Below are 22,984 nucleotides of genomic sequence, written 5' to 3'. Positions count from 1 at the left end.
CAATATTATTTGGAACTAGTTGGAGGAGAAGAAAGTGAAAGACTGATGAGATCAATATTATTTGGAACTAGTTGGAGGAGAAGAAAGTGAGATTGAAATTTGACGAATATCATATTTAACAGTATATATACAATAAATTTGTGTTTAAGCTAGTATTATATATCACAAATTCTTAACATGGGACTCGGCGGACGGGGCAAAGTTGGGTGCAATAGATAATAAAAGAAAGTTGGAATTAATTTCGTCGGACGAGGCAAAGTTCAAATTAATGGGAGCAATTTTTCCAGAAAAAATTAAAACTTACGATTTTCCACAATAAAAATATTAAAATTTAAAAATTATACGAAGTAGTAGAATACTGCGATTAGTGAATGGGTAAAGATTTCTATTTGCAATAGAGGAGAGCTAGTTATATACACTCGGGTGTACCATACACCCATGAGTATTTTCTTCTCATTTTATAATTATCAATATCAATATCAATATATATATTAAAACTCATGGCAAAACATGCTATTTTGCCATGTGTCACCGATTTTGCCATTTGGCGCGACATCATATGGTAAAACTCCATGCATTAATAGTATTAATGTTTAGTTTAATTGAAAAACTCTTCATGTGCATAACACCCTATTTAAATTTCCCACCCTATTTAAATTTCTCTTTGAATGTAACTCCTAAATAATTACACAATAATAAAAATTGTAAGAAATTAAAAATTATTCCATTTTTTGTGCATTAATGAATAAAATTGTAATTATAGAATAAACGAGTTGATTTATATATACATATATTACAATTGTGATTATTTTTTTTTAAAAAAAAGAAATATTACAATTGTGATTATTGAGTAATATTTTTTTTTTTTGCATTACTAAGTACGTAGTGTATATATTGACATCAAATTTATAGATTTGATTTATCAATTTTTTTAACAACAAATTAATTGATTTATCATTTACCCTATATTTATTAATGCAAAAAGATTGTTTTTATAGTCAAATCAGCTCATACAAACAAAAAAATTACTTAAACTATCACCTTTTTTTTAAAAAAAAATAATTATAAACCACTTAAACTCTTAGTGACAAACAAGCCAAAAAATATACTACCTCTGTTTCGCATTAGTTGCAACTTTGGAATATTTTATATCTCACAAATAATACCCAAACTTGCAACTAATAAGAAATGGAGGTAGTATATTTTGATTAAAGTAATAAATTTTATAATGACCCGGGGCATCGCTCGGGCCAATAGCTAGTTTTAATTTAATCATCAAATGAAGAGCAAACACTGACCTTAGGTTAATTGGGTGTACACTGTACAGTATACCCGGGTGTATGTAACAAATTCTAGTAATAGAGAATATGAAAAGATTAATTAAGACATACAAGATTCCGAGTTATAGGTAAAGATTAATTAATTAAGATGTATTTCTACAATTGTACTCCGTAGTACATTTGTACTTCCTAAAGCATCAAGATTTTCGGTATGAGTAAAAGTTTGACACATATTCACATTGAAATTAAAGTGCAAATGTAGACATGTAGTTGGATGGTATCTATATATATATATTAAAACCCAAGGCAAGAATTGTAATCCTGTCACGTGCCATCATTTTTGCCACGTGTCGTCATGAATTGATAAATGATGTTGAGTCATGTGATTCATGTCATATTAAAACTAATCATCAAAATTAATGCTCATAAATTCTAATTTTTTAATCCTCATTCTTTCGTTTGCTCATCTATACTTTGAAGAAATTTATAATGGTGGATAAAAATTCATTTAACAGATAAAACAAACTAATATGATAATGAATTTTGTTAATGTCAAATAATTTTTTTTTAAAAAAAGATTTTATTTTTTTTTAATAAAACCATGAATAGATTTCACTTTAATTTATAAAAAGTTATTTTTTAAAATAATTTACTATAGTTTTTTATATACAAAAAAATGACCCGGGACATCGTCCGGGCCTCAAACTAGTTTAAGATTAAAAGATGTATTTTAGGCAATTATTATCTCCTTATTGTGCTTGCGACTCAGCTCACACATGAAACAAATTTTCCGTGTGAATTTTTTAATTATACCTATATATATATCATATACAAGAAAGTGAATTAATACACCCAAAATTTGACCGGCTATAACTCTAAAGTGGTTGGGTTTATATATATATATATATATATATATATATATATATATATATATATATATATATATATATATATATATATATATATATATATATATATATATATATATATATATATATATATATATATATATATATATATATATCGTATACTAGAAAGTGAATTAATTCACAGGAGGAGTAAGTGAAGTTGAAATTTTAGGGAGATCAATTGAAATCAAATCATGATAGAGAATATCCATAGAATATTCTCATCTTAGGTTTAGGATATATTTTGTATAAGATTATCTTTGATATCTGTAGATAATCTTATACAAAATATATCCTAAACCTAAGATGAGAATATTCTATGGATATTCTCTATCATTGAGATCTAAAACCTCGGCTGTGATACCATGTTAGAGGACCAACTCAACCAAAAGCTTAAACTGATGGTTGAGGCCCAGGAATATGTTTTATACTCTATCACGCTCCCTCACATGAGAGCCCGTTGGGCTAGAAGTGTGGATGCAGCATGGGCCCTCCTCATACCCTGCGCTTAATATTCCACTTGAAAGTGGGGGGTGGATGAGATTCGAACCCGTGACCTTGGTTGAGTTGGTCCTCTAACATGGTATCACAGCCGAGGTTTTAGATCTCAATTTTTTTTTTTTTTTTTTTAATATAAACTCCTTAATTAGAGTGATTTCCATTGATCAATATTTATAGGGTTACAATGAGAAACCTAATCATATTAGGTAACTATAAGATATGTACAGATATCAAAGATAATCTTATACAAAATATATCCTAAACCTAAGATGAGAATATTCTATGGATATTCTCTATCAAATCATAACAAAACATGGGACTCGAATCCGGAGTAGGCGGCAGACTCAAAAACCTAATGATGTCCAAGTTTGGTTACGATCGACTACCCAAATCGGAATCACAACAACCTTTGCTCTCTCAAGATTCATATTACGAGGTTTGTTTCATGTTCGAGTTTGATCTAATTATAAACTTTATAAATTTGTAACAATTTAGTTAATTGTAGATACACTGATGATGTTGTATGACTTTTTATTATATATTTGCGTAATACCTATGATTGAATTGTACATAGAATGGCAAGTACGAGTATCAATCCATCGATGATGAAGGCAATGCATCCTCAAAAAAGGCCATATCATCCTTGGAGAAAAAGGTTGGGTTTTTGGATGAGCAAATTTATCGAATAAACTACGGATTGCATAAGCTTGAAACCGATTTCCATTCAACATCTGTGGTAACCTCTTTAATTTAGCTTTGTACCATGTTTTCTTAAGTAAATTGTCGTACGTATTTATTTCTATATGATTTGATAAGAAAACTGTTGTATAATTTATCAACTGTGATATAAATAATTTTGGTCAATTTGATCAACAGATTGACACTGTCAATTCCTCAATCAAACAAACACGAAAGGAGGTTGATGAACTCAAAGAAAGCATTGCCCAATTATATACTCGTAATACAATTCCTCCGGTTGACATGGTGAGCCAATTATTTAGGGCTTTTTTTTAAAAAAAAAAAAAAAAAATTCTTTTTATTTTTTTTGAGGGATTTAGGGCTTATTTCGGTATTGCTATTTTTTTTCTTTTCAAATTATATAAGATATTATGCCGTATAATGAATTACAATTGCTCAAACCTATCATAATGATTTTTTTTTTTGTTTCAAAAAATCAGGATAATTTTGATAAATGACTATGGAGAATAATTGAAAATCACTTATTATTTTCTTATTTTGGTATTTATTAAAAAAAATTAAAAAAAAAAAAAAAAAAAAAAAAAACAGAAAATTGAAAGGAAAAAAAAACACGAACAAGCCCTTAATTAAAGCATTGGGTTTTTGTTTTTTACAAATAAAAAAGCATTGTGATTTAAAAAGGTAAACATCTATTAAAAATAAAATAAATTGTGATATAGGCATTGTTAAATGTAATTCCCTTCTTGAGAAAAGTTTTTAATATTTGGTTTTTTCTAAAATGTACAGAGTATAAAGATTTGAGTAGAATTTTATTTCAAATAAAAAGATTATTTGAGTAGAATTTTAGAAATTATACATGTTAATTTTTTTTTTTGAATATTTATTGCATTGTTGATTTGATTGAAAAAAATGATGTATATGGTCAATTGGTCATCATCTTTAATCACAAGTACTTTAAATAATGCATAGAGGAATTCAAGAGCATCACTGAGAAAATTGTAAGGAAAGAATGGAGTACTATTTGTACCATTTTTTTTTTCTTATTTCATTCCATTTATTTATTTATTTATTTATTTTGTATCTGTTTGTGACGAATAAAAAGGTCATTCTAAAGCTTCAAGAGAAGAATGCTTATTTAGAGAAGAAATTGGAGAATATGACCACTTCTATTCAATTGCTTAATTCGAATAAAAAAGACATTCAAAAGCTTCAAGAGAAGAATGCTTATTTAGAGAATAAATTGGAGGACATGACCGCTTCCATTCAATTGCTTCGTTCCACAATCAGTAAGGTTGGTATCTAAATTTTGACTTTTATTTTACATAAAATCTAAAATAAACTTCTTAAAATATCAATTTACACATTATAACTGCTAGTATTACATATTAAATAATTTCTCTCTCATATTTTTATTGTTTTGATATATTTCATACATGTGTTTTTATAGCTAATACATCATGAATCAATTCATTATATTATATATTTTTTCATATATATTTATATTGTCATTAAAATTATTTAATATCCATGCATTGTCTAGTATATACTTCCTTCAAAAATAAAAAAAAATAAAAAAATAGTTATATACTTTGTGACTATATTTGTTTCAAGTCAAAATCAAAATATTACAAGTATTCAAAAGTAGTGTAAAATAGTATAGTTGTCGATCTAATTATTACACTTCCTCGTTCTTTTTTACCTGACCTGTTTCTTTTATCTCCATATCAATTCAAAACTTTAACGATTAGTCACTTTAATTTTTCATAAATAAAAATAATTATAAAAGGTACTTGTATATAATATGATAGTATTTATTGAGACGAATTGATAAAGATTTCCTTGCATATTATTATCCACAAAAGACGGTCAAGGAAGGGGTGGTAAATAGTGTAAAAGTCAAAACGGATTAAATAAAAAAAGAACGTACAGGAAGTACTATTTACTTGATTGGTTATGACTCATCACTTATTAAGTCAAACACCTCATTTAAATTTGGTTTTTGGTAGAAGCCAAATTATATATTTGCTTTGTTAGTTAGTTAGTTAAAGTTCATACTACTTTCATTACATATAGCCAAAAGTTGCACATAATATGTAATAGAGGTAGTAACTAATCAGGATGGTACCCAAAATCTCGAATCTTATCACTACATGACATTGACATAATAGTTATATTTTTCTCGATCATGACTGCAGCAACAAGTCGCAAATGTTTCATCTTCAATAATGGAAGGCTTATATGATGATCACCTTGATGTGAAGAATGATTTGCAGGCATGCAAGATCATGTTAATGTCTCTCATTTGTGTACTTATTGGTTATTTATTGCCTATTTAAATCAAATGTATGTAGTACATGTGGTGGAATGGTGGATTATGTTTATGTTAAAAGTATTGCCATGTTAAAAGATCACCCTCGCGGCTCTATGGTTTAAAGTTGTGGATTATCCTTATCTTATGTTAGAAGGCTAAAAACGTGACTATAAGTCTATAATGTATGTGATCTAATACATGTGAAATGATCTTGCTTCTTTCCTCATCTTAAACAAGCTCGATATGAATGTCTTATGCTTTACAGTTTCTTCTTTACAGTTTTTTTTTTTTTATTATTTTTTGACAACTGCAAAACACAAAATAATCAACTAACAGAGCTATAAAGGTTAGTCCTACAGACATTTGCCAAATTGTAAGCATGTCCTACTTGATCTCTACTTAGGGCCTGTTCACATTTACTGAGCTGAACTAAACTGAACAGAACTGATTGGGGCTGAACTGAATTGATTGGAGCCGAACTGAACTGAACTAAGCTAAAATGAATATTTTATTAGAGAAGAAAATTAGGAGCTGAATTAAAGTGAACTAAACTTATTGGAACTGAATTGAACTCTAACTGGAGCTGAACTGAAATTAAGTAAATGTGAACATGCCTTTACTTTCCGATAATACAAGTCTTAAAATCCGAAGACAAATTCTAGATTTCCCATATAGTCCAAAGGATACTAATGTTCGCTGCTTGCTGATTACCAAGAATCTGAACCAGAATAGTAGAGATTGAACAAAAGGACATGATAAAAACATTTAGAAATAGCCCACCTAATTGCCATCAAACAGGCAAGAGTCTTCTGTCTCTGCATGTAAAGCCGAAGTAGCTTTGCAATAATGACCTCCCCCATCCTGAAAAATATTATGCTATTTTTGGCTTAGCGCCTGTTCACATTTACTTAATTTCAGTTCAACTCAATCAGTTCAATTTAGTTCATCTCCAATCAGTTCAGTTCAATTCAACTCTTAATTTTCTTCTCTCAGAAAATATTCATTTTAGCTCAGTTCAGTTCAGCTCCAATCACTTCAGTTCATCTTAGTTCAGTAAATGTGAACAGACCCTTAGTATTTATAAATAATGATGGTCAATTGGAGTGGAGTTTATTGTAATTAATGACTTAAGTAGTTTTTTTTTTTTTTTTTTTTTGAAATTTAATTTTACTTAATGTCTATCCTTAAAATTCTTATGTGTTGCGTAAATATACAAAAAATTTTAAAAAGAATTTCATATTTTTTAATAAAAAATTTAAAAACATACATAACATTTTAAAGAAAATTTTTATCACAAAATTATGCCAAGAATTCTATTCAAACAATCGATTACTTAAGTATATACTCGTAGTATATGTAGATAGATATTCCAATTTGGCATTTTTTTTATCAAACCAATTTGGCATCTTTTACCTTTTTTTTTTTTGAGGGAATGGCATCTTTTACCTTATTAAGAATAGTATGTTTTTAATTTTTTTTTTCCAAGAACAAATTTAACCCATAATTAAAAACAATAACTCTACAATAAATAAATAAATGAATTACATTCTAAAATCAAAATCTCCCGTGCATTAACACGAGTACGAGTATGTAAACACAAATTTTGAGTCTGCAAAATAGTCAAAATAAATGCAACAAATATAATTTTTATTAATATAATAAATTTGAGTACAATCTCTAATGTAATCCATTGATTCGATTTCCACGCTACGTCGTTAGATGACTCGATTTGTTGTAGTCGAAACTGGAATTCCTTGATAGAGGGCCGGAAAGGCTTGATCTCGATCAAGGTTGGTCTTCTAGAATGGAACGACACGTCCGGTGCTTGTTGTTCTTCTTCTAGTTCTTGTGACTGGTTTTTTTAGAGAAGTTTAGAGAGGATTTTTTAGTAGAGAGGTTTTGAGGTGTTTCTCTGAATTTTCATGTGTGTCAAATGAGGGAGGAGAGTTCTATTTATAGAGTTCTCCCAAGCTAGGGTTTCAAGATGACCACTAAATGGGCCTCATATCTATTTCCACCTCCTTTCATAAATGACCCATTTAAATTAAATCAAATCCATTTTGTTGGACTTTATTATTAATTAAATGAGTTTAACTAAAATAAATAATACAGGCTAAAATAACCCATATTAATTATATAGTCAATACATTCAAGTCAACAATTTGACTTTGACCCGAACAATGTGTAACGACACTTGATAAAATTTCTGTGCCTACAGAGTATAAACTAGAACGGAGTCCGCCACTCCGGTCAACAAAGGATAAACCCCTAAAACCCTGAGTCCTGAGACACCCTTCGAGTCACCGTACTCATTTTGTTTTTCCCCGCTCAAAACCCACGCAACGGCACAACCTCAACACGCTCGCTCGCGTTGCCGTCGTCTTCCTCAGCGCCGCAACTGCCACGAGTATCACACTCTCTCAGGTCTACATCATTTTCATTCATTTCAATTTCTTCTCATCAATTTCATCTCTTAATAGCATACTCAAACACAACAATGGCAGCAAATCTTCCTTTCAAAGGGTAGTTTCCTTTCTCCAAAAACGGTTCTGTAATAGACACCCATTTCCCCCAAACCCTAAATTATCATCAAAAATCCGTAAAAGAAAGATTAAATCTGAAATTTTTAAGTCAATCCTACCTAATTTATCATCTTTCCCAATTCAATACTTAACGAACTCATGTGGGCTTTCGTTAGAATCTGCTATTAAAGCCTCGAAAAGGGTTGTATTAGAAGAGAAGAACAAGAAGCAATTTGATTCTGTTGTTTTATTTTTGAAATCCCATAATTTTACTAATGCTCATATTATTAGACTTATTGAGAAACACCCAGCTGTTCTAAATTGTAGGATTACAAGTAATCTTGAACCTAAGCTTAGATTTCTAGTAGAAAATGGGATTAAAGGTTTGTATCTTCCTAAGCTTGTGGTTAGTTCTCCGCCTCTCCGGCGATTTTGTTTCGGAGTTTAGAGGCGCAATTGAAGCCTGCAATGGGTATAATTAATAGATATGTGAGTTGCCTTGATAGGCTTTTGGTTACAGTTCATCGTGGGTCTTGGTTACTTACTTCTGATTGGAAAGGACTGCAAGAGAATCTGGATTGTTTGATTGAAGAAGGGGTGCCCGAGAAACGAATCGAGGAGTTGCTTGTTTTGCAGCCTAGGTGTTTGTACCAAGATCTTTCAAAGATCAAATATGCAGTGAAAATGATAAGATGTATGGGGGTAAAGCCTACTGATGTTAAGTATATACAAAACTTTCGTGTCTTAATGTCGCTTAGTAAGTTGAGCTGGAAGAGGAAGATTTTGATCTTTGAGAGTTTAGGGTGGTCTAATGAGGAGGTTATATCGAATTTTACTAAGAGTCCACATTGTTTGTCTTGCTCTGAGAAGAAACTTAGGAATGCTATGGATTATTTTGTTAATACTGTAAAGGTTGATAGGGAGACTATTATTGGTTATCCTAAAGTTTTGATGTATTCAATTGAGAAAAGGGTTGTTCCAAGGTTCAACGTTTGGAAGATTTTGAAAGAGAGGAAATTGATTAGGCGTACACGGTTCATTTGGATGCTGAATAGATCAGAAAAGGACTTTATTGATCTGTATGTTACCAAGTACTCTACTAAGATACCTAATCTATTGCAAATCTATATGCAGTCCAAGGGGGGCTCTATCCGGGCTGTAAGAAGCTGAAGAAGATTGATTATGACGATATATTGTAAGTTGTTCTTTAGTCGAGTATATAGTGGTGATTTCAGTTGATACTATTATTCACTTGAAAGCAGGGGTTTTAGGAATTAATCTTGTTTGATTAACATTTTGTAGCATGATGAATTCTCATGTTGTTAATCATTGTTATATTTTGGTCCCAGCTTTTTTTTAGTTGAATCTAGTTTGTTTGGAGATTTCTCAAAATATGCAACAATTATGCGATGATGTTCCTTTAGTTCAGAGTTTTTGCCCATTATATTGTTCTCCTTCCCATATTATCTTGTATAGATGTTCTTCTGATGTTACAAAGTGACCATGTTCTGACGAAAACAAGTGATTATAATTTATAAGTTTGTAACTTTGTAACCATTGCTAAATCATTCTAAGTTTCAAAGGAAAGGGGCGGAGTGGTGGTTAGGAAACTTCTTTTTCTATTAAAGGAGTGAAAATAAACTTGACTGAAATTATATTGTACATCAGAGTTCTTTCTTCTTGTTGACAACCTAGAATTTATTAGGTGGAAAACATGATAGCCAGTAGATAAGAAGTAAGTTTGAATTTTATTTGTTCCCGATTGACTGAATTTTCATTTTAAAGCTATTACATTTATAAGCTTTCAATTATTTATCATCTTTTCTGATTTTTCACTATCTTATAAATCTGCTTGGAAGGGATTAATGTTTGTTTATTTTTATTCAATTTGTTCCTGAAACTACACACGAATTTTAAAACTTCCTAAGAATCTGAGTATCTTCGGATTAGGGGTGTTGAAAATCATATAGGTAATTAAAGGTGGATGTAGAGGGGATGAAATAGAGGTGTATTTAGGGAGACTTGGGGGAATACTAAGATTTTGGAGTTACAATAATGCCGCGCCATTTGGTTATGTACATCAGATTCGTCTATTTTCTGAGTTTGCTCTCTTTCCATTATTAAGTAGACAGTTGCTGATTTCTCTTTCATTTGAAAACATTCTGAATTAGTAGAATAAAATGTCAATGATGTCATTTCCTTAACTAAAACATGAACATCTTTCATTTATCAACTCGGCAATCACCACCCTGACCAATGTACTTGCAGGTGATTACACTGTTCCTGGTGGCGACTGAGGGGATGACTGTTACAGTAAAATCATTGGCACAATGAATAATTAATCCAAGTCTCTAGAACAGTTCAATTTTTTCTGTGGCAGAAATTGGAACTTTTGAGGTGGTAGAATTATATTGTCATTTAGTGTGTATTAAGTTGTGAACTATGGCTACCTTCAAAATACTAGTGGACTAGTGGGTGGTAACCAATTATAGAAAAATTAGGCCTTCAAAGAAGTGTATAGTCTTCTCTGCCTTCATTTTTTTTGGTGGAAAAATGATATTTATTTGACATGCTTATGAAACCTTTTGCACTTTGCTACAGAATAACCAGCTTATTTTATCTTTAGCAATGTTTGTATGAATTGTATCTATGAACAGCACTAGTAGAACTTAGACAGATAAGTGAATTAATCACTTAATCCAAGGATACCGCAATCACTGTTTTGTCTGCACTGTAAACAGAATCAAATCTGCTGGGCTGCTGGCAGCATTTTGCAAATGCTGGAAAGTGGAAACAGAATCGGATCTGTTGGGCTGCGACTGATAGCAATGCGTGTGTCGAGTGTTAAAACGTGTCTGTGCATATGTGTAGCTTAGTGAATTACAAAGTATGTTGCTGTGATTTACGCTACTTGAACAAATTGCTAAATTAAATCAAAAATAAAAGTTTCATCTGCATTCCTGTAAATTTTTAAATTTGTGTGCATTATGAAATTGACCTTGAAAGTAGCTTTTGGTTGGAACTGAATAATCTGTTATTTGAAAGTAGCAATTATGTAGTCAAACACAAAATTATCGTTCCATGAAGATTGTTGCGAAAATTTCTAGAAAAGCGAAGGCAGAGGATCAAAAGGCTACATCAAAAGGCAGTCAGCTTTCTAACAGTAGCAGCCAAATCGACTGTATTCAGATAATCCCATCACTGCGGATCCACATTGACGTCCGGGGGGGGCACGTGCTACCCCCCCCCCCCCCCCCCCCCCCCCCCCCAAAAAAAAAAAAAAAACAAATATTTTTGTTGAAAAAAGCGTCTTATATATATATATAAATATTGTAATCTGTAGTTATAGTAAATACCTTCAGCATTGCTTCAGTGGTAGGGGAGTTGGATGGGTGAAGTGTGTTTGTTCCTGAAGTTCAGGGTTCGAGACCCCATAGCATCATTTTTTTTTTGCTTTTAACTCAAATGATTTTCCACTTTCCTCCTATTTAATTAGCACAAGGATCCTTATTAATATGAAATAATCTCTCCGTTATATTTTATGACATTCTTCTCATTTTCATTACATAATATTTATTGCATTTATTTGGCCATTATTAAATCTTGTTTATACACTGAAATATATTTAAAAAAAATCATATTCCATCAGTGTTTAAAAAAAATGAAACGTTTAGACTTTTGCACAATTCATCTAATTCACCTTAGCTAATATTTGTGATTTATACATAACAATAAATATAGTCATGTGGGTACTTGTTGGAACCGTAAAATTTATTAATATTCAATTGTTATAAATTTAATTATTAAAGTTATTTTTAGTCAAAGTTTTACGTTAGCATATGTGCACAAGGAAAAATTTATACCAAAGATTTCAGTATAATTTCATATGCAACTAACTTTGACAAAAATAAAAAAAAATACATAGGTGAAAAGTTTATAATAGTATAATCGATATCTACAATATAATTAAATTATTTGTTAAAAAAAAAAATCTTGTCAATATAAATGTTTGAATTTGATTGTTAATTATTATATGACTACACAACGCATTATATCCATGTTTGGCTGATTATATTATGTTACGTTACAATAATGTTATGCTTTTTCTTTTTATTATTGTCTAGTGCTACCCCTAGTTCGGATTCCTGGATCCGCCACTGAATCCCATGACCCATAATCTCTGCTTGTGGAGTTGAACTCGACAAGAGCACAATCAAGGAGAATATAAATACATGTTTACTATAGCCAGGCCCGGTTATGGCCCTGTGCAAAGAGACCAACAGCACAGGGCCCCCAAACTCAAAGGGCCCAATTTTCGATAGCAGCCAGTTTTTTACTTTGTTTGTAGCATACTGTAGGCTATAGGATGTTACTCTTGTGTCGTATACTCACTTCTTGGGTGTAGTAAAATCGACTACAGTAATTATTTTGTCCTATTCATACTTTTCAATTTCCACATGTTCTTCAGTAATGCACTAATGCCTAGGAAGTAGGAAATTCAAGAGTTTCCATATTTTTCTTTGTTGTCATATTTCATTTACTTTCTTTTTATTTTAATTTTTTCTTTTTATGGGACATTTCCTAACTCTCTTGTTTTACCCAATTATAATTATCTATTTATCTTATCAATTTACCATCCTCTTACCTCTTTTAATTTTCAGCTAACATATATTGTGATGTGTCAATAATATTCATTGTAAATAATATTTTCACAATCCTTCAATAATCTTCAATATAATAGCACTTTTAAGATTTCATACTTAACAATTACATCTCTTGATTTCCGGCTATCATCAAATTCACTTCTTATAAATTTTTAATCAATTTAATTGTTTTTATCAACATCTAGCTACTCAAAACGATTTAAAGTTACACTATACATGGTATAATTTTCAGTATACATTCTCATTTATTGTTGGTGAAATTTTGAATTTCAATTTAAATATATATTGTAGTAGGAGCCAATTTTATTTATTTATCTATTTTTTTTTTTTTTGTTGAGGGCCCTTTTTAACGATTAGAACAGGGCCCCGTAATGAAATGGGACGGCCTTGACTATAGCTTTTTCAGCAACTTTTAGTTCACTAAATACGATCACCTTGATAGCAGCTCCTTTCTATGCCTAGCTAGTCCTACTACTTGTTTAAAGTCATTATCCTGCAACTCACAGCAGCCGGAGATTTTTGATTGAAAGTTCTCAGAACCAAGCTTCGATCAAGCTCGGTCATGGTGTTAATTACCTACTTTTATAGTCACCTACTTCAATTTTGCAAGTCATTGGCCACATTGCCATATCTAGGAATTAACTATCGTAGGGGGATGAACGATATGTATTCCTCAAATTATGAATAACAGATGGATTACAACACCGAAGAAGATTCAAATTTCCTACCTGCATCAAATGGAAGAAAACTGAAGTAAATCAAAGAGATAAAAATCATAATCACTCTCTATAACACCAAGTCATTCAAAAGGCAATCGAATGCACCAAATATAAATAAAGGGAGCATACCTGAATTGTATACAAAGAAGCTTGGCATACAGACAATTCCAACTTTTTGTGTGCTTTTTTACTTCAAACATTTGAGATGGCTGTTTGTCACTAAATGATCCACCTAAATGATTATTAGTATTGTGATTAGATTGTATTGTTATATTTAAGAGCTATTTTCTCCTAAATTACTAATGGTGCAAAAATATAAAGTTGATATATCCTCCATTTATTAAAAAATGAAAATAAAAAAAATTTGGCATGACAAGAATTTTGCATTGGGTCATCCACCAAAATGATTAGTAGTATTATTATTAGTTTGTATTGTTATATTTAACAGCTATTTTCTCCTAATTTACTAATGGTAAGAAAAAATGTAAAATGATCGATGAACATGTATTTTCTCCTAAATTATGTGTTCATAATTTATTACTAAACTAAGTAGTACTCGTGCGATGCTCGGGATGTTAACTCAGTACATGCTAAAAATGATCGATATTATAAGATGATAAATAAATAAAAAATAAAATTAAAAAAACCACAAGAAACAAAATACTATAGCACGAATTGCCTCACGTCAACAGGAAATACCAATATCAAGCTCCTTTCTAGCTAACTTGCGTTCTGTTTGTAATTCCCATGATTTATCTAGCTTCTGTCACCTTTTTTTCCCCACTTTAATTTCTTAATTCTTGTATATCTCACATGTTGCAAAAATATTATTGTTTCAGGTGTGGATCCAAGGATTATATTGACACGAGCTAAGTCCCGTTGATGACCTGCGCAAGGCAACACATGTGAAGTGCCCTCGGGGGTGGCTCGAGGAACCCCCCTCTGATGCTTAAGTTAGAATGTGTTTAGAGAGAGAGCGTATTTAGAGAGATATAGACTATAACCTGTGCGTCTAACCTCTTTTCCGTTGTATGTACTTTGTCCTCTATTTATAGGTGTACGATCTCCTTTGTGGAGAATCTTACTTGGTTAGCCTGCGGGTTGACTCTGTCGGGCTGGTGAGCCTCTCTAGTTATTCTTCCAACGATGAGTGCTCACCCCGTGAGCCAGTCTGGGAGCCTGATGATAGCTCAGCGGGAGTTGCCTATACAACTAGTCCCTCAAGAGGTGGTATGAGATCACTCATTCTGGCTCTTGTTAGCGCGGTGAAGCCTTTCTCAATGAACTCAGCTGGAAGGAATAGCTCAGCAGGAGCTATCCCCTACAACTAACCCCTCTAAAGGTGGTATGAGGTGATCACTCATGCTAGCTATTTTGAGCATGTAGCCTTATCGATGGTTGCTCAACGAGTCGTCTGGCCAAATTACCTCGTGCAACTCTTAACTCTCAAGTCTCAGGATTGGCTATGTGATTCTGAGACTTCGGAGGTCATGCTGTAAGCTAGTGGAGACGTGATTGTGCTATTGCTTGTTGGTAGTGGAATTTCTCTACCTATATCGTGCATGCTTATTGTGTATTAAGGAATACTTAATTGACTCTTGCTGTTGTTAAAGAGATAACTGATTTCTTAGGAGGAACTAGAATTGTTCCCTCTGGGGTTTAAGACATGACAAGTCTGTAAGGAGGAATTTCAATTACTCCATCTAAGGTCTGATAAATGACGAGCTTGCAGGGAGGAATTTTGATTACTCCCGTTGAAGTCTGAGAAATGACGAGCTTTTAGGGAGAAATTTCGATTACTCCCGCTGAAGTTTGAGAAACGACGAGCTTGTAGGGAGGAATTTTGATTACTCCCACTGAGGTCTGAGAAATGACGAGTTTGCAGGGAGGAATTTCAATTACTCCTGCTGAGTTCTGAGAAATGACAAGCTTGCAGGGAGGAATTTCGATTATTTTCGCTGAAGTCTGAGAAATGACAAGCTTGTAGGGAGAAATTTCGATTACTCCCGCTTAAGTTTGAGAAATAACGAGCTTGCAGGGAGAAATTTCGATTAATCCCGCTGAAGTTTTTTTTTTTTTTTGTGGCGGGAACAATGTTTACATGAGTGGGACACGTGTCAGCCATCCGAGTGGTCAGTTTATTTTTACTGAAGTGAAATGGCGGTTTGGCTTCATTGCTCACTCAATCGCCTATTTACTTCCCCATTTAATTCACTGTCTTCTTTCTCTTCTTTTTACCTTCTTGAGCTTTTCATCTTCCTCTTCCCTTTTTCAAAATTTTTGCCTTTCATCTTCTTCTCAGACACGCGTCGTTGCTCCTTTGTTGTTGTAAGTTCTCATCTTTATTTTTGTTTTGCCTTTTGTTTTGTTTGCTCGTTTTTATCTTATTCTTCACTTTCACTGAGTTTTCTTGCTTTTTTGGTTGCAGTTTGAACTCTATTCTTCGCTTGGTTTCCTAGGTCACCATTGTTGTTATGCTTCGTTGTTTTTGCAACTTTTGTCATAAAGGTATTTTCTTTGTGCCTTTTCTTGTATATATGTGCCCAATTTCGTTGCTTTTTGTATTTTTTCTTCACAAGACTGCGTCTTTTAATTTGATCAATATTGATTTTGTTCGCCCAATTCATCCTCTTCTGTTGTTGTATTTGTATTCTTAATTCTTTTCTCCCGATTCTTTTGTTGCATTTTTTACACTTGCTTCTTTGGGATTAGACTGATCTTTGATTTTTTGCACCCTATTTTCTTCATCTTCTTTGGGGGACTTTTTTTGTCTTTGTAGATTTTAGAATGTCTGACACTTCTCCGAGTCATCTCACTCAAGTGAGCGCTTTGCGCACACTTTTTTTGCTTCTCCTACTTCTCCCCCCTTCCTTTACAAATAGTTATGCCTTTCGATTGTCCACCTGCTGCGGGCAGGACGAGTACTGCTGCGACTCCTTTTATTGCACTTGGGTCAGGTAGTAGTCGTCCTACTAGGGGCAGTGCTTTCCATCCTTTTCGGTCCAGGCCTTGTCCTGATTTCTTTGACCCTTATTGTGAGCGGGTGCTTGTTCAGGATGGGATTCCTTTGTCCCATCTTACCCATAAACGATTAGCTGATGGAGTTAAAGCTAATCCCCCTGATGTTTCTCTTGTTAGCCCCATTCCCCATATTAAGCCTTTTAAACAGTTTTGCTGATGTGAATCGGTTTTCCTAATGTTTCTCTTGTTAGCCCCATTTCACATGTTCTCTGGTTTTCCTATAACCAGTGACATCAACTCGGTGGTCATTTTTGTACGATCCACCAGGGTGACAAAGTGCTCCATGATCATTCTCTTTAGCTGATTGTAAGAGTAAACAGATCCTTTCGAGATGGCTCTGTACCACTCAGCTGCCAACCCCTCCAAGGTTGGTGGAAACGCCTTACACCATACTGAGTCTGTCATAGTTTACATCACCATGTGGTTCTCAAACGTTGAAACATGGTTCTTAGGTGTTATGGTTTCATTGTACTTACAGCTAGGCATCTTTACTTTCTCCGTCGGCTCTTCTAGAATCTCCTTGTAAAATGGGCAATCATCTGGAATCACTTGGATTCGCGCTCTCTTCTCCCTGTCTAGACTTAGTCCTTGCTCGGAGGCTGGTGACCTGTTGTGAGTGACTTGAGTCTCTGGGCTGCCCTTACCTGGGGCTACCTCTTCCACACTCCACTCTCAATTCAGGTTTGGAGCTTCTAATTCCAGCACTTTCTTCCTCAAATGGACCAGCTTCTTTTGCTCTAGGGTGAGAGTTATGGATGTCACCTTCTTTACAGCTGGTTCTGTAGATGTAGCTACTAGTGAGGATCTTGTCCCTTTATTGAAATTGGTAATTAAGGACTGTTAGTCATGGCTACCAACTTCTCTTTACTGCACTTAGACAGGTTCTGCAGGATAGCTGGCATATTTATAGGCTGCGGTTTCTTGGTTACTAGTGTTGAAATGATAGGCTCATTGTTCGCGCCTGTCAAAGGCTTTCCGAACTTAAAAGAAGAACTAGACCCTATCAGATCTACTAGTTTCGCCACCACTTTGGTTGCAGCAAACGTCGATCCAGTGGGGTTAGATTTCCTGGGAGATATTGGATTTGGGTTTTTCAGTTGATCCGTTTAGATCAAGAGCAACTGATGCTATTTTTTGTGGTGTTTGGTTGGCTTCGTTAGCCTTAGAGACCGGTGTTTGCGCAACTTTCTCTCCGACCATGGCGGTCTGTCAACTGGTCCTTACTCAGCTAGTGAACCTCAGATTAGATATTCCTACCCCTCCTTCTAGTGTCAATTGTTCCAAGTGTGGATCCAAGGATTCTGCAAGCATGAGCGAGGTCCCATTGATGACCAGCGCAAGGCAACACACGTGAACTTCCCTCGGGGGTGGCTTGAGGAACCCCCCTTCGATGCTTAAGTTAGAATGTGTTTAGAGAGAGAAAGTGTAAGATATAGAGAGTGTAATAACTTGTGCGTCTAACCTCATTTCCGATGTACTTTGTCCTCTATTTATAGGTATACGATCTCCTTTGTAAAGAGTCTTACTTGGTCAACCTGCGGATTGACTCAGTCGGTCTAGTGAGCCCTTCTAGTTATTCTTCCAGCGATGAGTGCGCACCCCGTGAGCCAGTTTGGGAGCCTGGTGATAGCTTAGCGGGAGCTACCCTATACAATTATTTTTGATATGGTACAGAGGAAGTAGTATACTTCCTCCGCCCACTATATGTGCAATAAAGGGGTGTTATTTGTGAGATATAAAATATTCATTTGTTGCACATAATAGTGGGTAGAGGAAGTATAAAGAACGCATTGACAGCATTATGATGTGCTAATTGCTAATAAAAAAGAAAAATACAATCAGAGTCATGAGGAGAGATTTTGACTAGAAAATCGCATCAAATTAACTAGTTTCAAAGCACATATATCTTGCATTCAGAAAGGCAAATTTGAGCCATTACATATGATGCATCAATCACTATGTTTAAAAAACACACTTAAAAGTTCTTTTATGAAATGTTCTCAAGAACAACTTACAAGCAAAGAATTAGATTTAACATATGTCCAGATAGATCTATACTACTGGCTACATCTAACAGAGAAGTATGTGTAAAGAATTTTACTATCTACAACTACGACACTGATTTGCTCTTCAAAGACATGCAGGAATTCTACTCTCAACTCATCAATCAATTTGACTATCCGCAACTTCAGAATGCTGCTCTACTGTTGTCTACATCTAACAGAGAAGTATGTGTAACGAATTTTACTATCTACGACTACAATACTGATTAGCTCTTTAAAGACATGCTGGAATTTACTCTCAACACTTCAATCAATCTGCATATTTGCAACTTCAAACTGCTTCTTAGTGGTCACTCGAAAAATTTGGTTGACCTCACGCTTCTCCCTTGTTATCTGAAGTAATTTCATCTGAGATCCATATGAAGAATTCAGTTCTATTTTTAGTTTTTCTATAAGCTCAGAAACCAATGACAGTTCTGCAACAGACATGCTTGCTGACAAGCGTTCTTTCTCCATGACTTCCTGAGTTGTATCATTGACTGAGAAATCAAATTTAATCGCCTCTTCACCAGTAATAAACAAAGTCATCTCAAAAGGACCAGTGTTCGAAGATATCCCTCTTTTCCCAAAAGGCCTAAGTTATACTTGTAGTCTAACTGGCTGATCACCCACATGTTCATTTACTCTCAGCTCATGCTTCTCAATTATTATCCAGAGTAAATTCATCTGGGAACCATAAGAAGAACTCAGTTTTATTTTTCAGTTTTTCCATAAGCTCAAAAACCATTGACAATTCTGCATTATACATACTTGCTGACAATTCTACATCAGACAAACTTGCTAACAAGCCTTCTTTCTCCATGACTTCCTGAGTTGCATCATTGATCGGGAAACCAAATTTAATCGGCTCTTCACCGGCAATAAACAAAGTCATCTCAAGAGGACCAGTGTCCAATGATTTCCCACTTATCCTAAAAGGCATAGGTTGTACTTGTAGTCTACCTGATTCATCACCAACAGGTTCATTCATTCCCAGACTACTACTTGCTACTACGGAGCTAGAAACACTTGGTTCATGAAACGAATCATTCAAGAGTTCATTTTGAAGGAGTTATGTCTTCGTCGTGTGCAATTACTAGATATATAATTGGATCAAATTATGGAGATAATTAAGTCCGGACATTTGGGTCGTCATTTTGCCATAGCTAGAGGTACTTACGATCTTTGGACTAGTAAAATAGGCCAAAGCCCAATTGGACGGATCCTTTAAGGTCACACAAAGGGGCTAGATCGAGCATTAGAGGACGAGGCCCATCATGGGCCTCATCACTCTAGGTGGCCGGCCATGTAGGGGCTTTAAGAGACTATTGGGCTTCGTGCCCTAGTCTAATTATAATGAGATTTTTGCAAGTAAGCAATTTACTGATCTTTTGATCAAACCCGAATTAGGAAACACGAAACCCAACCCCTCTCATACTCCCCTATCTCACGGCTCTCTCCTCCTCCTATGCGCCGGTGGTGTCTCGTGGTGGTGGTGGTTCGTGCGGTGGTCGGTTGTCCGAAAAGGTGGTGATCGCGGTTTTCCTCAATCACTCGACCAATCTAGTATTGGTGGACAGCTCGTTCGAATCTCGTGGACTAAGTAGAGGAGCAACACTTGGGGCTCTATTCTCTCCCTGATTTGCCTGTCGAATAGCTACGTGGAATTTACGCTTCAAAGGTATGATTATGTGTCTTGTGTGTTATGCATGTGATTCTTGGGATTAGGTACTTTATTGAATATGATTCATATTATTTCCGCTGCGTAGTACCTATAATCTCCTACACATTTGTTGTAGGTCTGTCAGATGCAGGACTTAGACACTTCTTAATGAATTTCTTAACCTCAGAGTTTATCACTTTGCTTAGTGCATCACGCATTTTATAACCCCCAACCCTTCCAACAATGTGTTGCTTGATTCGGTATTTGTGTACAGTGTTTCCCAAGTAACCATCTGAAGCACGCACATCCCAAACGAGTGAATGTCAATCAGGTCATTATAATAATCTTCTTTAAGAACTTCTGGTGCCATGAACTCAAGTTTGCAAAAAAAAAAAAAAAAAAAAAAAAGCAAGCATTTTATCCCCCTGTTCAAAAATACACGCGAAACCCAATTCTCTGATCTTCACCCTGTCCAACCATCCATAAAAAAATGTTATCACAATTAAGATCAAGATGAATAATATTGGGATCATGTCAGTGAAGATGATCGAATCTGTGTACAACAACTCTTGATCGCGTTTATATATCAGTATCATCATATTTCCTAACATACTCTCCAATATTCCCCAAAGGAAAAGACTCAGCAATCATGTCATTAGCAATCCAAACATTGAAGCAACTCACTATATGATCATGCCTTAATGAATTCAACAGTTGAGGTTCTGCACACAAACGCTGGAGCAAGTTCTTGAAACTTAACACTTCCAATTAATGTTTCCAAATTACTCCAAGCTAAGCAATTTTCTTACCATTAGCACTATCTATGCCCCTGTAAACTTTCTTCTTATCATCTTTTCTTATGATCGTATCTTACCTTGATAGCTCATGATTAGCATGGCCTGCAATATCACCAGAAGTTTGTTCTAAAGATAGTTTATGCAACCCCTCACTCATATCTATTACAGGAGTAGCCAAGCTTTCAGCTTCTTGACCATTAACGGTATGTTTTGCTAGAGTAGGCTTACTGAGAATCGTTGTGTCAAGCCTACGCTCCGCCAAATCATTTGAACAGAAAACTTCTCCAAGTTTAGCAGGAAATGATTGGTCATGATCTATTTCCCTAGCATTACTCAAGGAAAGAAAAAGAGCATGCTCTTCAGCTAAAAGTTTGCTAGAATGGCCATACACATCATCCACTGCCTGATACAGAAGAAGGCTCTACATCCAATGGTCCACTGTGTATCATTACATCTCTTGCAGAATTAATAGGTGACATCGACATATGCACATTCTCATCAATATATATCATTACATCTCCTACAATGACTGCCTCTATATTAGACTTTAATAATTTCAACACTTCTAACAATTGTGCATCTTCCTCATTATCTCCTTTACCAAATATTTGTTGATCAGAATCAGACCGTGAAGATTTGTCAAAAGATTTAGCCCTTGAAAGGCTAAGTGAATGAACACCCAAGGCAACAGCAGTTGCAGGCGCAAAAACAGTGCAGTCTCCATCAAATTTATAAGTGCCCACATTCTCCATTTTACAGATCTCTAATGAAACAAGATCCCCCATACGAGTGTATAAGATCTTGATCCAATTGCTTCAGCTATGTCATGATCCTAGCATTATATCACAGACATTAAGCTAAAGGGAACAAGGAAGAAGTAAAAGCAAATACCTAATTGAATTACAAACAAAAATAAAAAACCCATTATAAGAAACCACAAAATTTGCAGAAATTCCAACCCGAAATTTGAACCATTCCCAATTCAACATAAACCATCAACCCATTCAAAGAAACTCTAGAATCACCCTAAACCCTATATTAAAACCCATTAACCCTAAACCCTAAGTTATAAACCCTAAACTGAATTCCTGCTATCTTTTTCGAACCCCAAATTCCAGGGTACTCAATTCAAATTACAAACAGAAATTAATTACGCATCATAATCAACTCAAGAATTTGCTAGAAAATATTGAAAATAATTATAAAATAAAAAATAAAAAAAAAAACTAATAAGAGAAACAGAGATTTTATAAACTTACAATTATTTCGAGGATTGTGATCTCTTAGAATGTGAATGTGCAACAAATTGGCGAAACAGAACCTTGAACCACAATGATTACACACGTATCTATCATTTTAATACTTCGAATCAAATATCAGAAGCTTCTACATTACAACTAAAACCTATCAATTTTTAAATAGCATACTAATAAATTACATCACTATGAATTAGACGACATTGAACAAATACTATATCATAATTTCGCTAAAAATCAAAAATTTTAAAATTACAAAATGTACATAATCCTTATTTATATTCATATATACTAGCCATTTATTTTTAAAATGTACACATAAAAATAGGTTTATATAAACCGTGCATTGCACGAGATCTAACCTAGTTATTAACAAATAATCTTTCTCCTCCGCCTCTCTTCACGACATAAAACGAAACACAAGAGAAACAAAAACTAAGAAAATGAACCTAAAGAATTTTAAGAATAGGAAACAAAAGAATGTAAGAATATTTTTGTAACCGTTCGTTGATTTCGTAATTTTGGGTTTAAGAATTTTAAGAATCCTAAATATAGCTTAAATTATTATATCATTTACTCGTTTTATTAAAACATATATCCA

The sequence above is a fragment of the Chenopodium album genome, chromosome 22 (assembly GCF_948465745.1).
Source record: "Chenopodium album chromosome 22, dcCheAlbu1.1, whole genome shotgun sequence".
In the NCBI taxonomy this organism is placed as follows: domain Eukaryota; kingdom Viridiplantae; phylum Streptophyta; class Magnoliopsida; order Caryophyllales; family Amaranthaceae; genus Chenopodium; species Chenopodium album.
This window is presented reverse-complemented; position numbering follows the sequence as displayed.